Raw genomic sequence first — 16,701 nt, forward strand, 5'->3', positions numbered from 1 at the left:
GCTTGCTTAAAAGCACAACTGTTATTTTCTAACTGTAAACCAGGTAGCGTAGAGAAAATCTTTTCACAAACACTTCAGAAAGAGATGGAGATATGAGGACAGTGACCTAGTCTATCTCTATTGAAAGTTGAAACACAATGCGAAACCCTTATTAAGTTTTATAGTTTTCCAAGAAAACTTCCACCTTGTTGTCAGCTCATCTTCCTACCATATGAAATACATATGTTTCTGGGGTTCGTCCTCCTCATTCCTTATAAAATAGCGATGTTTACATGTGTGCAAATGAGAACGTAACTATTTTCTTCTTTTTCTAAAATCTGGTAATTCGAATTACAATAGGGGCCAGTCTTCTGTTTCGACCACTGTACTTTTGCAGGTGCTTGCAGTTTCTGTACTGAGTTTGTATATGACGGTTGTGTGTTTAGTTTGATAAAGAAAAAAAATCAGTTTTCTGTGGTCTGTGAAAAGTGTAAACTCCATTATGTCATATCAGAATTTCAGAGGTAAACTCGATGGATTTAAATTGAACGATCGTGGAGAAGTGCTTGACAGAAAAAAAAAGCTTTATTTCAGTGTTTAGTGATGCAGGAAACTTTGTTACTAAACGTAGAACGGCACTTAATTCGGAGCATGTGAATGCACTCATGTTTAAAATCACGGGTGAAGCAGTACCCTTACCCTTAACAACACGCTAATCCCTTATTCATCTGTCGTAAAAAATCTTGGCTTCTTTTTTTATAATAATCTAAGTTGGAATTTTCAAGTTAAAGAAACGATAAAAAAAATCTGTTCCTCCTTTCACTCTTTGAGTCGCTTGAGAAACTTCTTGCCCCAGCAACTAAAACTTACCCTAGTACATACCCTAGTAATGCCGCACTTCGATTATTGTGACGTTTTGTTAAGTGATCTAAGTTCTGAACTGTCAGTCAAGTTACAGCGAGCTCAGAATATGTGCGTCAGATACGTGTGCAACATCCGACGATATGATCACATATCACCGTCCTTCGCAAGTCTCTCGTGGCTCCGACTTAAAGAACGCAGAACTTTACACTCTTTGTCTTTACTCTTTCGAATTCTGCACACCTCAACACCAAATTACCTTTCGTCTCGTTTCTCCTATCTATACTCTAACCACGACGTAAATACCAGATCACTTATCTGTGGCACGCTAAATATACCTCTTCATAGAACATCTTGTTATTCCTCATCTTTTACAATATCCACCTCGCGTCAATGGAATTCCTTGTCTCAAAGTATTAGGGGCTGCAAGACAACAAACACCTTTAAGAACAGCTTAAAAGATAACCTTATTAGCATTTCAATCCAATCATACTGATTTAAAATATTACTGACTACACTGTTGCTTTTTTCTTTAGACATCATCCTGATTGTGCTGCATTTTCAAAATTGTCTCATAATAATCTCTTTCTATTATCTAATATCATTTGAAATATATTAACATTCCATGTATTTTAGTTTAATCCTGCTACACAGTTTATTTCAGTGTTTAATTAATAGTTCATAGTATTTTGTTGTTTAATTCGTAAATAACTCTTGTATACATGTAACTCTCATCTAAATCAAATTGTTGAATTCTTTGTAAGTTCATGCATATGTATATACACTTTTTGCTGGTTGAGTGGAAGAGAAGGCCTTACGGCCTTAACTCTGCCAGCTAAAATAAATCATTATTATTATTATTATTATTATTATTATTATTATTATTATTATTATTAACTAGGCGAGTCCTCATACTTTTTGTTATTTGTATTTGTCTCAAAAATTCCCGGAGAAATTGAAACAATAAATATAAGCCTCATAATAAATATGTTAGTAAGTAATTGAAATAGTTGTTTTGTAATATAACGATACAATATATACAGATATACAACATTTAATACTTACAAGTTAAATTTAACAATAATTGTGTATTATAGTATATTAAAACATTTTTCAACTCGATTAATCTATCGATTAAATTCAAATAGTTAATCGATTAAATATTTTGATCGATCGACATCATTAGTAAGAAGTCAACTCGCACAAAAAATGTTTTTGTTAAAAATGTAGCTTTGAACTACCTCATTCTCACCACCTTCAATTTTCTGAAAGAGGTAATATAAAACTATAAATGAATATGTTACAAATTCTGCGCTCAAAGCCTATACCGAATCTCAAGGTAAGTAATATTCTAATTAATGAAGTTTGTTTAAATACTGTCTTATTCATGTCTTCGTAGATATTAGCGATATTTTATTCTTCAATCAAATTTCCATGGTTATGTCAAAGTATATAGAACATGTTTCTTCAAGTGTTCAGGTAACTAGAGAAACAGCCTCTTAAGGGGGAACATCCACCTTAAATACGTAAGAACTACGCAAAGTTATGTGTTCATTTTTTCAAGTATCCCTTATTGAATTAGGTTGGAAATTTACGAAGTTAATTATTCACATCTTCATTTACAAGAATCAGTACTTGAAGTAGAAATTGTTTGCCATATTTTAAATTTTCGAAATTTTGGAATTTTTTTTTTTACATCTCATCACAGTTTTCCTCCTAGCTCACAAAATTTTAAAAGTATTTTAAATGTCTTTTGTCCGGCCAATTCCAGAAGGTTGGGCAAACAACATGCATCAGTATCATTAAATTATTTATAGTGTAAGCAGAAAGTTTTTTAAATTTTCCTGAAAATTGTCACTAAAAATATTTTGTTTTTTATTTGTTCTATTAATAATAGGACAAAGATATTAATTCATATTGTAGGTCATGACATATTCAATAACCATGCAAAATTACATTAAATTATTTATCTTCAATATTTTTAGTTATGAGAAAAATGGTTTGAAAAATGTAAGTTTCGGGGAACGAGCGACAAACTTAACAGGCGGTGCTATCTAGTACTCTCTTGGTGTATATTTTTGGCCATAACTCGGAAACTAATAGAGATATTTAGAAAATGATTTCACAGACAAAAAGAGCAAAATTCTATACTACAGATTTTGGATAGAATAAAATATTTTTGGACCAGTTAAGCTCTGACTGTACCCCCTTAATACACTTTGTTTTCATCGCTCTTAAAATCTGCTTTGAAAGCTCTCAATGTCATTTTAATACGACGTAACACATCAGAAGAACATCCCTGTATATTTAGTTTAGATACTACATAGCGCAACACTTGATCCACACACTGTGTTTTGCACTCAACACTTCGCATAGCTCACGGTGCGATATGGGAAGTCGCGGCGAAATGCGCGCCTCTGCAAAGAAAAGAAAATTTCTAAGAATTAGGAAATTTGGGCACATACTGAAACTTTACCCTTCATTGTTATGAGTTTTACATTTTGGTATGAAAATGTACACGGATACATTTGTATACATTTTGAAATTACTGTGTAAATTTAGAAAATAAAATTTTCACTCGCTGATTGCATCAGCTTGTTAACACCTTCAATATAAATGACTGATGAAAAAAAATGAGAATTTTAACTATATTGATTGGCAAGTGCATATCTGTAGCTTTCTTTTCCATACTTCAGATATTCACAATAATGCACGGACACCAAACTAACAACTAACGAAGTTCACTGCTAGAGACGGAACACACTCACAAGGAAGTGCAGACGAAGGTTGTTATATACTATAAACACACCTGTTTATATTTCGTCTCTAGGGTTGATTTTCTTAACAAATTCAGAGGGACAAAATGGGGAATAAAGTAAGTTGAGTTTTTATTTTTTTTCTGTTACATTCGAATTCTGTTCCACTGTACAGCGCCTTCAACGAACACTACAGAATAAGAACTGTGTATATATTTCAATGAAGTCTTCTCGACACTATTAGTATGATACATAAAACAAACTTCTCGGTCTAAAATGTACTCAGATGAAGTGAAGATATTTCTAACAATAAGACTATGTTCATACGTCAAAGCTGTGAATTTTGCTTCAACAGTGAATCCGAGATTACAAACACGCCGTGTATGTAAATAAGGGGGTTGAACACATTTCGCAATCTGGACAATAGATTAATGGCTTCGATTTCTCACTCAGGGAGTTTCATATCCTGAAATGGAATCTCCAATACATATCGCAATCTGAGTGGGTCCAATATCCGTTCTGAAATGGCGACAACGAAAGAATTCCAATACACTGGCAACAAATTAAGTTTTTTTGTATTATTGATTATTCTGAAATATTTTAAGTGCCAATAAAAAATGTAATATTCCATTGTGATTCCTTCTAACAAGGAAGATTGGAGAATGGTGGGTTTGCAGTGAAAGGCCTGCCCATGGGCAGAACACATGTATGTATGTATGTATGTAATAGGTATCTAACTTATTTATCCTTAAAAGTGAATGAAACTAATAAATATTTCTAATCACACTTTCCTTGACAACCAACACATTACGGACAATAAAATTTAGGGGTTGCTTGTTCTTTCCTCCTATCTGCAATTCTAAATGTAAGAATTTTCGGATACATTTCATAATTTAAGGAATTGTAAAGCTAAGAAAGTAGACATCACACGTCCATTCTAATAAAGTATATGAAAGACCAATTATTTCTAGCTACAACTCCGGAGGCAAATTTTCTGCTCTACTTGACTTATAAATGGACAAACTTTGCACCACTAACCTTGAGTTCTAGTAGGGAAAGAGAAGCAACTTTCTCGCAGCGTCGAGCTTCAATATGCGCCAATGCTGCAAGCTCACATTTTGAAAGTGATTTGAATTAGACTTTTTACATTGCTAGTCAAGGAAGTATTTAAAAAAATACAATAAATTGAAGATTGAAACTATCTCTGTTAAGAAAAAAAAATAGGATGAAGGAAAAGGAAATAAATTACTAAATCCAGCTGACATTAGCAATCTTCGAAATGTTGCCTAGTTATTTAGACTTTTTAAAGTCATGAAAAATCGAAGATATTGTCCGATTTATAAAATCACAGAGACTACGATGGCTAGGTCACATTGAAAGAATGACTGATACAAGAACAGTTAAAGTTATGTATAAAGCCAGAATAGAAGAAAGACGACGACCTGGAAGACCAAGAAATCGATGGAATGATGAAATGAAAGCTGATTTGAGAACCGTGAAAGTCAGTTGCCCTGAATCGAGGCCGATGGAGAACTGTTGTAGAGGCCAAGGTTCACTCCGAGCTGTAGTGTCTGATAAAGAAGAACAACAAAGTCATGAAAAAGGACCAATCGAAAACTTCTGAATGAATCATCATTGTTTTCTCCCTCATTGAGAACGGCCATATTTTCGGTTTTTCTTTTCCAATTGTATTGTATTTATTAACATTTCATGGTATTCATATTATTGCTTCACAGCTAGAATATGGAAAAAGTAAAAAACTAAATTAGTAAAGTCTTAATTTATAGTCACAGTCTAGTTGAAATATATCGTCGTTATTCCTGCAAAAACTCCTATATGCAAAATATGAAATTTTTCAGTACGAAGAGAAAACACATTTATTCATCAATGGCAGTAGTGCATAGGAGACTGTGAATTCTTACATTTTCGAGGCAAACTAAGGGAAAAAACCTCAATCAGGTAACTTATCACAACCAGGATTTGAACCAGGGCCCGCTCGTTTCACGGTCACGCTAACCGTTACTTCACAGCGGTGGACTACCAGAATTCTCACCTGAAATCCGGGGACAACGGTCAGCTACACAGTACGATTACTACATGACTGTCACTGTTATTGCTTCTGCCGCTATTGTAGTTTTTCCTATTATTATTATTATTATTATTATTATTATTATTATTATTATATAGGTAATCTTAACAACATCCTCTACCTTGACGTAATCAGCTATTGCATTAAACAACTTCCTTGGGTATTACGCATACACTGCGAACTTCTTTACTTAAACGTAACCATGTTGATCTGAAACGAACTACTTTGCATAAATGGTACAGATGACTCGACACCTAGGCTAAGGATTTCTACGATTTCTAGTTCCGTAGAACGTTCGCCGCCTCAGAACGGTGCAGTATCTTCACTTTTTTTATCGCAGAAATTCTGATATCACAGAATCGCGGAGGAGGGAACGACAATCTCCTCAAATATTGTTCACCGGAAACATAACCTGGATTCGTAGAAATTGTAATTCGTGCCTCCAGCATGGAAAGCCGACGCTCTACACATTTTAATTACAATGGTTAACAGTCATTTTGCGCCAGACATAAAACTAACAAATTCTTACTAATTTCGACCTCCTGAATTAAATAACAAGCAAAATGTTCCATCAGTTCGGGTTTTCGAGATGCACAATATAATTCATTTTATATGCATTCTATTTAAAAAAAAAAACACCGTATTTCGCGTGTAACTACTTGGTTTTACAAATGTGACGCCCCATTATGTGAAAACAATATTAGTATAAGTAGACCACCATGTTAGAAGCACTTTTAGAAATGGAAATTATTTTATTGTCCTTTTACGAGTCTATTTGGAGGAGGTGAAACAGATTCGCGGTATGAATTCACCTGAGTTTACTTGATTTTACTTGAGATGTGCATTTCTTTCATCTTGAGCTTTAATGACATTATTGTAATTTATATTTAGACCACCTTGTCAAAACGATTTCTAAAAGCGGAAAATGTTTTATTGCCCTTTTCGGTTCCATTTGAAGAGGGAAAAACAGATTCGCTATATGAAATCGCTTCAGTTTACCAGGAGATTTCCGTAGTGTTAGTATTCTGCGTAAGATGCGTATTTCTTTAAAGTGTGCTTTAATGATAATATTCAAATTACAAGTTTTTCATATGTGCGGATTTGAAGGTTGTAGCATTGCTTCTTGGAATGCAATTAGTCTACACAAAATTGTGCTGTTTTCTGTGCGAATGGGACAGTCGCGCTCGAGATAAGCATTATAAAATAAAACCACAATCACTAGAGCCAGGGAAGAAAAATATTATACATCAACCCCTTGTACCTCAAAGAAAAATAATTTTACCCCTTCACACATTAAATTAGGGTTAATAAAGAATGTTGTTAAAGAGATGAATCATAAAACTGATGCATTTAAACATATCCAGGAAAAATTTCCTACTATTAGTGACTCAAAAATAAAAGAGAGAGTTTTCAATGGACCACAAATTAGAGAAATAATGAAGGACAATCACTTCGAATCTTTGTTGGAAGGAAAAAAGAGAGCCACCTGGATTGCATTCAAGGAGGTTGTATTAAATTTTCTGGGTAACCGTAGAAGTGAGAGCTACGAAGAACTAGTGCAAAATTTACTGTTGGCGTATGAAATTATGGGTTGCAACATGTGCCTGAAAATTCACTTCCTTCACTTCCATCTTCACTTTTCCCTCCGAGAACTGTGACGATTTCAGTGATGAGCATGGTGAGTGCTTTCATCCAGAAATTTCAACTATGGACAAAAGATACCAAGGACAGTGGAGTACCAATATGCTAGCAGACTATTGCTGAACTTTATCTCGTGATTTACCCGAATCCCAGTATGACAGAAAATGCAGAAAAAGAAAGCTGTAATTTTCTGAATAGTGAATATTTACCCTTATTGTCATTATATAAAGGAGTATTTTGAATAAATATAAATTCGAAAATTTCTCAAAAACCGTAACCAAAAACTGTTTTTATTGTCATATTCGTATTCAGGAGGCTCAAATTATATTTAAAACATGTATCACATGCCCAGCGCAAAAAAAAAAAAAAAGTTAAAATTTGTTACGCAGTGTTATTGAATTAATATTTAATAGTTTCTACAAGGTTATAATAATATTTTTAATATTTTAGGCAGCTACATAATATGGACAGGGTAATTTTTAAATAATGTAGCGAACTCCTAGATTATGTTACATGTTGAAGGACACAAAATCTGAGTGCCCGGACTACATCGGTATTTCATATAAACGAGATGAAATATTTTGTGATTAGGCAGTACGGGAATGTAATGCATAATTCTGATTGGGTGATGAGAAATAAAATATTAATTAACTAAACGTGGTTCTTTAAATGTATTTGAGCGGTAATAATGAATATACAATTGCATGAACAAATTGAAAACCAACAACATCAAAATGAAAATAATTAAATAATGTTGAATTACATGTTCGGTTCACATATCACTTCCTTCAAAATCATCATCATTATCATTATCACTATCATCAATAATAACAAATTCACGAATTAAACAATATTAGGTTTGTTCCGATTTCAGAAATTCTTGAGGTTTTAAATTATTATTATTGGTCGTTCCAGATTTCTTCGAACGTCCCACATCTCTTGGCCTTTTGGTCTGTAGTACTATAGTACTGTATTCCTTTATAATATATGTTCTATGATTTCCTACATCAAAACAGTATTTCCGATGTTGCCTGACTTATTCTCAATCTGTCGAACTGTATACAGGGGCCTATACGTATGTGTGTATGTATGTTATGGGCCTATTCGTGTATTTTACTGTATTGTACGTATATATGTATTGTATGTATATATTGTATTGTATTATATGCATTGTGTTGTATGTACTACGTATATACGTATGTATGCATGCAATGTACGAGTATGTACTGTAGGTTATGTATCTCAGTCTGTGTGTCTGTCTGTTCACTCAGTCTATGTAGAACGTATGCCTACGTACGTATCCGATTCTGCAATTCTTTACCTTTCTTGCCTACCTCGAACACAATATTTATGGTTGACATGATGCTCTTGTGACCGAAGGTAACAAACGCTACGCAAAAAATCTTGCACTCAGTCCACAGCCTGTTTATCAAACAGACTACACAATAACTTTATGTACTCTACATTGTTCATGACTGAAATCTGCAATATTTATAGTGGGAAAAAGGGATGGAAACTGTCATTCTTCGGGGTGGGAAGTAATGGAAGTGGCATTTTATCATTTTCATAATCCATCATTAAGGTGAGGCGCCACAGAATACCGACTGGACCTACCTTGACCTGACTAGAGTCGAGAAGGAAAATCCAGCACCACTGTTTTTAATAGCCTATATCACGCGCAACTGCTTACTACTGTTCTAGCTGATCGGACTCAGGTGGGTTTCTGTCGCTGCTGGGAACAGACCTGAATCCGGTTCCCTTACCACCATAACACCGCGTATGTTCTCCTAGCATCGCTGTGTCAGTACGTAAGAATGAGCGTGCAAAAAATACATTATTCTTTAGGACACTGATAATAAAACTCCATAATGTGACCATGAAAATGAAGATATGGAATTACACAACCATAATCAAATTGTTCTTATCATGCAATTTTTTAAATTGCGATCCAGTTAGATGTCTCAACGAAGTATGAAACTCGCCATGACTTTCCTGCTCAGTGATGAATTCAGGAAGTGACTCGGGCGGGAATCCCTCCCCTCCCGGATTTCACGAGGTCCCCCTCACGGAGATATCAAACTTTTTGACTAAAAATATACCTGTAATATAAAATGTAGCCCAAATAATATACAATAATATAAAAATACAATTTATACAATATTACAATTCAATTTGATATGACATTTCAATAACTGAAATAAATTCTGTTATGTGGATTGGTTATATTTCGATCGTACTCGTGATGGTGCATTTTTTAAACTATGTGAAATGCATTTAAAATTTCCATCGAAGCTCTTTAAAAACAGGCGAGGTATTCATATCAGTACAGTTTAAACATTTTAGAAAAGCTATTGAAAGATGAATTCGTCTAATCGGCGAGTAATTACTACTTGTCGGCCTACTCAAATTTAGGCGGTTTATGTAAAAAGGACACTTAACACCAGTTTTATATGACAATTTTACACAGAAGGATAGTTCATCTTCACTGTGTTTTACATAATAATAGTAACTTAACACTTTTAAGTTAATGCCTATGTTAATATTTAATAGTATTTAAAAATATATGAACTAATGAATGCTCTATTTCTTCAATTTCTATGTTCCCTTTGTCTGCCTCTGTTGTCAGGTAAGATTTGAATTATTATTTCTTTGTCATTTCCTCCTCCCGCGAGCTGGTATAGTATAAATCCCCCCCCCCCCCCAAGGAGGAAAGTCTGAATTCAACACTGTTCCCGCTGTTATACGTACCACTGTCTTTTCTTTTCTACGGTATACTATTTATAACAAAATCATATTCAGAACCTTCAGATTCTGTGCTCAGATCCATTAACATCTACAGTAAGTTGCACACGTCGTATTCCCTTCACGAAGTCTGCTACGCTACAGTCAGGTCTGTAAGCTGTGGTGCAGGCCGGCTCAAGTCAGGCCCGGTAAAGTACGTTCAAGTCTGTATTCAGTGGCGCCTTAAGGCTGGTTCACAATAAACCGGGAACGGAAACTATAACGATAACGAGAACGGAAATAATGTTAAAATAAATGTATTTAAATGTGAGCATTCACAACTAACTATTGTGCATTCTCAGATTTGAATACATTTGTTTTAACATTATTTCCGTTCTCGTTCTAGTTTCCGTTCCCAGTTTATTGTGAACCAGCCTTTAACCTTTAGTTCTGTAGTCTACCTAAAATATAATTATTTTGTTTCGTAGCTCAGAGATTACTAGTTTTTGTATACACTTGTGGGTATGATGGTTTATTACTAGTAAATAAAGTACCAGCAGTTTCCATTTACTAGGAATAGGTTTCGGTGAGAATGGGAAAGACGAATGGCCAATCTCTTTCGGTGGGATTGGAAACGTAGTGAATGATTTCCCAGTATTATAACGAGAAAGAAAGGACAGGAATTGAAGTAGTAAGGAGACGTCACAGCGGAACTGACCCTATATGAAGTCTGTGTGTACTTAACTTCATAGCAGAAAATATACCACGGGAAATTAAGTAAAATTTTAGAGTAATAGTTTATAATTATTCAAATCAATAACGCACTGCACAACTACACATAAATACTGTATATTATATTTAATTAAACGTAACCAAAATAATACTCTTTCATTACAGAACATGAAAATAATACTCATTGTTACGGTTTTTTACGACTATCTGCATGACAATATCAAGACATCGTGCTTTAGCACATAATATCTATGTATTATGTAGTGAATTGCAACAATCAATCTGATTATTCATTAATGGGTTTTAGAAATCGTCGTAATATAGATACGAAGCCATTATGTTTCCCTATCATTGCTGGTTTGCCATCTGTGGCTATACAAATCAATTTTTCCCGGATAATTCATATTTTGTCACAACTTCAAAGACAGCTTCGAAAATATCATTTCCCCTTGTATTGCCTCTCAAAGATACAAACTCTAAAAAATCTCCAAATATGTTGAGTTCAGAATCCACACCCCGTAGAAAAGGGACTAATTGCGCAATGTCTTTTGTATCTTTTCGTCGAGAGCTAAAGAGTACCATATCAACTCACTTAATTTTATTTTTTGCTGATATTCAACGTCCTTAGCTAATTTTGTCTGTGATAGTTCGCCGAGCGAGACTTATTGATTTAAATACTTAAGTTTTTTTCCGGACAAAGACGCTCGGAGACAATCATCAAACATTCTCTAAAAATTCTCCTTCCAAGAAACATTTCAAATTTTCGGCTATGTGGTTCGAGATAAGGTAACTGACTCGAATTACGTTTGTTCCTAAACAAACTGAAGCGGGCTCATGTCTAGTTTCCTTTAACTCTTATAATTTTCTGAGACGGTTTGGGCGTATACAGAAGGAATATAAAAAGTATACTTTTAAATATGCGTAATTCGGAATATCTTAAAATCACAAACATTTTGTAAAAAATAGTACACATATGTAATAAAACAGCCAACTATTTATATAACAACCACAATGTGAAAAATGAAATGAAATAATAATTGAAATACAATGAAATTAAAATGTCTTCGTACATTAAACAGGGCACAATAGAACAAACAAAATGCCTCATCATTTTCAGTGACACAAAAGTACCTTGGTTCCCATTCGAGTTTGAAAACATTTCTTTGCTCTACCACGAGACATGAGTCCACCACTGATGTGACAACTCAAATGTTATGAAAGATAGACTGGTGCTTGCCTAGTAAAGGTAGGAAAGGCGTGGTAGTGGGTGGAAGGGTTAAAACCAGGGACGTCGCTAGGGGGGTGCAAAATGGTGCCCAAGCACCCCATAAACAATCGGAGCACCCCTTTCCGCACCCCAAAGGGCAATTTATTAAAAAAATACTAGGCATAAGTTATTTTGAAACACAAAAACAAACAAACAATTTCTTGGATGTGAAAAAACTACGTCCCTTAGTGTATCGTTATGGATGTGATGAACAATAATAATAATAATAATAATAATAATAATAATAATAATAATAATAATAATAAACAGATGTAGGCTATAGTATGCGCTTAAGTGCATGAGAAAACATTTTGGATTTTTTATGTACCACATTTTTACAGCTCGCACCCCATCCGCACCCCCCTTGCTCTGATCCTGGCGACGTCACTGGTTAAAACACGGACAAAGGAGAGGGAACACAAAGAGGCACTTTTCCCTATGACTGTATTAAAGTTTTCTTAATTACGTATTTAAATAACAACGAAGCATACATTACAGAGGAATACAATTCGATCTTTCATTCCTTCACAGTGTTTCCTAAAAGCAACACTCCTTTTTTTTTTCTCTTCTGTTTCTGTGTAATGGTCGTATCGCTCATTTTATACATTTCTATAACGTATTCGTTAATTTTGTATGGAATTAAGATCATTCCATAAATTTCTAATTTCTTTTCTTCAAGAAAGGAGCAATAGAACACGTTTATACTGCAATTAAATGAAACTCCCTCAGCTTCCTTAGGTGCCATACATCGATCGATTATTTCACATGGGCCATCCCCATCCTTTAACACAGGTTTCAACTGACTGCAGTAGCTGAGTTTTGAACATACGCTCTTAGGTAGTTATGATGGCCACTTATAACCGATATGTCTCAGAAGTGTACATTTGGCCTTAGCGAGACTAGTTCGTTCGAAGTATTCCAAAATCCATGGGCTTTTAACTTGTTTCCATGTGAAGTAGTCGTTCATTGCAGTTTATGAAATGGATAGGAAGAACCACATACAACTCAGAAAATAGTCATCAATTTTTTTATAAAATAAATATGCTCATCGTAAAATTATTGAAAATGTTCTTTTGTTAGAATCATTATCCCTTTAAATTTATCGTAATTAAAATATACAGTATCTCCAAACAGATTCTAACATAACATTTTCTCCCTTGAAAGCTTTAATAAAATACTAATGAAGAAACAAGTTGGGTTCACTTTGGTTATATACGTACATCGTCCAGTTCGTCAATAATACTAGACGTATGGGCAGAAAGAGAACCATGTAACATGTCATTACTTATAAACTGCGGAAATCTCAAAGCAAAAACAACGCAGGTGAATTCACAATGTCCCTTCCTATCATTTACCCATATTTTTTTCAGGGTCACAGATGCGAGTCGCGGATAGATGTGACTCCAAGCAAAGGAGTCCAGAGAACATACATCTCATTTTCTGTCGGGTATTTCTTGTAGACGATATCTACCTAACAAAATATCTCCAAATTTTGTAATAAGGATTTGCCATATCGTAAGACGGAAGTGCGGAGTTGCTAACTTACGCTGAAACCGTATGACTCAAAATATCAAAGCCGCTTGAGAATGTCTCTTCTCTATTTTCTATTCACTGATCTATAATAAATTGTTGCTCTTGTGGTCAGCCAGAGCCATCTTCAGTTAAGATGACTCTGGGTCAGCATTTTCATACGGACAGCTCATTCGCTCCAAAAAAAAAAAAATAAAATAAATAAATAAAAATCTTAGACCGCACAATCGCACAATATTTGATTGTATCTTGTTCACTAATACAATTTGAATATACCCATTTTGCTCGTATTTATTTTCATTCCATTTACATTATTCAATAGTCTGTCGCATTATTCCATACTGATCCTGTAATTTTTTCGCAAATGCGTAAAAAATAAGCGTACCGGAACAGTAATCTATTATTATTATTATTATTATTATTATTATTATTATTATTATTATTGTACTCTACATTATATTATATTATGACAATTTGTAATTGCATTTCATTTCAGATTATTAAAAAAATTAAAAAAATTGATATGCATAAAAATATGAAAGTTTTTAAGAGACTATGTCTTTGATCTTTCGGAATTTCATATAATTGTGTAAATTTATTATGCGCTCTGTTTTTAAATACGTGAGTGTAAATGGAGAGACACTACTGTTCTATAAATTTGATTTAATATTGGGTGGAAACTAAAATTATTCTGAACCATGTAACAACGGCCACTAATTCTGACAGCACAAAGACGCCAGTCAATATCGACGGAACTAAAACGGTTCACCATAACCGCTAAATATGTAATGCTGCCTAATGAGAAAACAGAGTTGTGTTACATTACGTAAATGTTCTATACAAGTACTCAGTCAAAATATATCCTACTCTTCGCTATTAGTCATCAAAGATAATCCTGCAGACGTTTGTACAGTATATCAAGAAATTCTAATGCTTCACATTTCCCCGTCGTAAATTAGCCTAGAATTATTCTAAAAATTGTCTTGTGATAAATGTGGATAATTCTGATTTAATATCTTTACTTTGCTATTATTCGTAGTAACTGACATCGTCTTAAGAAATGCTTTTATATCTTGTGAAATTTCATAGTAAGGATCTGAGCTTAATCTTTCTGTACAGTATCACTTCAACTAAACTGCTGCTGCATCCCAATAAAGCTTTTCTAAGTAATTATCACGGATTTGGGGACGTAAAATACAACGCACTTAATTTTTACTATTAAATTATTCTTTATTTGATACCATATTTTGACATATTTATTATAAATATCTTGAGTCATATTATATGCATACAAATAATAATAATTAACAAACAGAAGAGAAAATGTTCAAGAAATTCAGCACAAACTAAATTAAGCAAGACATTTTTTATTGTACGTTCTAATTTGATATGCTGTTGAAACCAGATCCGATACTGGTAGAAGTACTAAACAATAGAAGTTAGAAGTCATTGAAATGAATAGTAGGTAAAATAATTAGAGGAACTGAGCACGATATATCCCCAAGAGGGAACGTAACCACAAACCGCTCAAAATATGGAAAAACTGCGGATTAAATAGATTCTTACGAATAATTGTAAACTTATCTCAAATAAGACCAAGCTGCTCTTATATTTGTAACGAAATTTGATTTCCACTATTCATTCAGTAGGACATTTTAACTGTATTACCCGGTATTCACTTACTACAAAATATATTAACAATATATCTTGGCTCTCATATTAGTCTACAGTTTATATGAGCGGTTAAGTTGCTTGAATACGCAGACGGAAGGGGTAGTATTATATTCATTGAAAGGCAACAGTGGTTTCTTGGTCAAGAAACTCCACGGTGCAAAAGGGCATATTATAAATTATACGCTTTTACGAAGAATTGTGCGACTGAAGAGTTGTTCATATTAAACTCTGAACTTGGGAGGCGATGTGAATATAAAATAACACGTTGCGCCTGATATTTACGATAATTATAACACCGCAATGCAGTGCTCCTCAACGGGCAATGATCCAAGTACGTTAAGTACTTTAATGTTTTAATTTCATTAAAATATGCCTCTTTTTAATGTTGACCGCTTTTAGAACAGAACTTATAAAGGAAACGAGTAGATGACTGAATAGTTAACACAGGTGGTAGAGTCAAAAGTTTGACGCACATCAACTATAGTTAAGAACAGACGTACCCAAGTATCTAACATCATCTACTGTATGTTTCCAGAGCAGTTATCACACTCCACAAGCTACACATCTTTCCACAGACAACAGTTTCTCTTGATCGTTCGTATTAAAATTCGGAACTAAATCTTTATTCATTTCGTGAATAAGTGTATGTAACTATTTGTTTCGTAAATACTGACGAATTATAATATTAAGACTAATTGCAAATGAAATGCAATTTGAAATCAGGACACTACGAACATTTTCTATTTTACACGTGTTTTGAAAAGTTTATTTAGAATTATTCGTTAAATTAAAATATATAAAATAATATCACAATAAAACTTCACAATGAAAAGAAGTTTAAGGACGATCATACCTATTACGAGAACAGTACGGTGCACAACGATCTGTCTTCTCTTCTAGTTCAAAATTTATATTAAATTCCAGGTGTCAGTTTCAACGTTGACTCACAAAAAAAAAAAAAGTAATACATTAAATTAAAATATTATATTTTGTCACAAGAGTCATACATTATAACAAAGTTTTCATAAAAACAGGCTCTTACAATTTAAAAGTTTGCGTGAAACTTCGACAACTCTAGAGAAGCGGACAATATTTTGAATGAAGTATTAAAACAGCGGAGTGTAGAATTAATATAAAATTGTTTATTCCTTACCTGTTATGCTGAAGAATCCGATGATAAGCCATATTTTCCAATCCGTAGTTCTGGCAGAGGAAGAAATCATAGTGGAAACTGCTCTTGCGAAGAACACCTTTCGAATACACCAACAGCCGCAACGACGTCAATTCCAAACACTTCTCTAAGCAAGCGCACTGTGTATCACTATCTGCGTACTTTCTGTGATGTATTTTATTGTGTCACAACCATTTGTTTTCTATCAAATTAGTTTTAATTTTCACGTTTTCCGTACGATTTAAACCTACCCTATTGATCTCACTGTCTTCCCGCCGAT

The sequence above is a fragment of the Periplaneta americana genome, chromosome 8 (assembly GCF_040183065.1).
Source record: "Periplaneta americana isolate PAMFEO1 chromosome 8, P.americana_PAMFEO1_priV1, whole genome shotgun sequence".
NCBI lineage: Eukaryota > Metazoa > Arthropoda > Insecta > Blattodea > Blattidae > Periplaneta > Periplaneta americana.